The sequence below is a fragment of the Phoenix dactylifera genome, unplaced genomic scaffold, assembly GCF_009389715.1.
Source record: "Phoenix dactylifera cultivar Barhee BC4 unplaced genomic scaffold, palm_55x_up_171113_PBpolish2nd_filt_p 000195F, whole genome shotgun sequence".
NCBI classification, from domain to species: Eukaryota; Viridiplantae; Streptophyta; class Magnoliopsida; order Arecales; family Arecaceae; genus Phoenix; species Phoenix dactylifera.
In genome coordinates, this window is record NW_024067719.1 from 465,440 (window position 1) to 467,524 (window position 2,085).

The window sequence follows — 2,085 nt, forward strand, 5'->3', positions numbered from 1 at the left end:
TGATTTTTACTTGCTTAAAAAGCTCAAGAATTTCAGAGTTTGGTCCAAGCTTTTGCAAGGGCTTTAATCTTTGTGAAAATGGTGCAGAAAAAGGACATTCAATTTTTTCGGTAGATGTTGGTGCTTCAGTTTCTTCATTATCCTTTTCTTTTATCTTGGGAGGGTCAGAATCAGGTATGACTTATGTTTGTTCTGGGACTGGTCGGTCAATAATCTTTCCACTTCACAAAGTTATTATACTCTTCGCTTGTTCTTTATGCAAAGTTGAAGATGATGCATTGCTACCGCCATAGACTTGAGGATTAGGTTGTGGTTGAGCTGGTAGCTTACCTTTCTCTTGAGCACTTAAAGCAGTGGTCAGCGTTGTCAGTTGATTTCTTAATTCATCATTGATTTTAGCTTGGCCTTGCATGAAAGATTGCAAAGTTTCTTCGAGACTGGATTTTTGAGGGGGTGCGTGTGCATAATGAGGTTGCGGAGGTGGAGGAGTTGGGTTATATACTTGTTGAGATTGGTCATTCCTCCACCTGAAATTTGGATGGTTCTTCCATCCAGGGTTGTAAGTACCCGAAAAAGGATTATTGAAAGATTTTTGATAGGTATTCATAACATTGGCCTGATCGTGCAAGACTTCCTCGAATGCGGGTATTGTGGGGCAATCAGTGATGAGATGGCCAGGCATCTCGCAAATCCTACAACACTCGCTGTTATGTTCTACGGTCTTGACAGGTTCAATCCTTCTAAGTTCAATTTCCTCTACCTTCCTAGTGAGGGCTGCCATTTTAGCCTGAATATCATCCTGAGTACTAAGGTTGTAGAGGCCCCCGTGTCCAATGCTAGTAGGCTTAGGTAAAGGTTTATTCACTCTATCCCCTGTATCCCATAATTGTGCAGTCTCTGGGAGAGAGTCTAAATAGTCCCATGCCTCATCGGGTTGCTTTTCCAAAAATAGACCATTGCACATAGTCTCTATAAATTGTTTTAACTGTGGAGACAACCCTTCGTAAAAGAAACTAATGGTTCTCCATGTTTCAAACCCATGATGAGGACAAGAGAGAAGCAAATCTTTAAATCTCTCCCAGCATTCATAAAATGTTTCATGGTCTTTTTGTTGGAAGTTACTAATGTGCCGTTTCAAAAAGTTAGTCCTTTGTGCGGGAAAGAATTTTTTCAAGAATTCTCTTTGCATATCATGCCATGTTCCTAGCGATCTAGGTCTCAAGGAGTTCAGCCACGTTTTGGCTTTGTCCTTTAAGGAAAAAGAAAACAAGGTCAATTTAAGGACATCTTCCGATACATTTGGCACTCTAAATGTGATGCTAATTTTCTCAAAATCCTTAAGGTGAAGATAAGGGTTCTCGAATTCCATTCCATGATATTTTGGCAGCAATTGAATTACTCCTGGTTTGATTTCAAAGTGTCCTACATTTTCGGGAATAATCATGCATGAAGGTTGACTAGTCCTAGTGGGATGTATGTATTGTCGAAGTGTCATAACTGGGGGTCTACCTTCATCACCATGGTGACTTCCTACATCATCAGGAAAATTTGCCATCTCACAAGGTGTGAGATACTACAAAGAAATTTCAAGGATGTGTCCTAAGGAACGATCTATAGTTGTACGACTTAATCGACCGGTGTTGTCCCTATTCCAACCTAGCATACAAAATTTAATTATTTTTTTTTAATTTTTTTTTTTAAAAATAAATATAAATGTAAGTACCAACTAAAGATACCCTAAAACTACACCCTAAAACAAAAATCTACTCACAATCAAACATGCAACTAAACATTACACCTCAATTTCTAATGTTTTTCCTAAATTTCTAGACAGCTCCTAACTGGTTTGAAGAGGGCACCTAAGCCTCCAATCCGGTCTAATGAACCGAGTTGACCAGGTAAGCTCCCAAGTAAGTGGAGGGGTCACGATGCGTTCACAAAGGTCCCACTTAAAACCCACTTGCCTCGAACAGATGAACTGTCTCCCTTATAGGGACAAAGCTTGCCTAGACATCAACTAAGCCACAGAGCGAAATTGGTGCAACTTTCGGTGGTCTTCATCCTATTGAGCTCGAATGTCCTTAG

The 2,085-nt window shown here is 40.0% G+C and overlaps 1 pseudogene; it reads left to right on the top strand.

Moving 5' to 3' along the window:
• Positions 1-1,034: 1,034 nt before the first annotated feature.
• On the top strand, positions 1,035-1,134 carry LOC120105116 (annotated as a pseudogene).
• Positions 1,135-2,085: the final 951 nt, after the last annotated feature.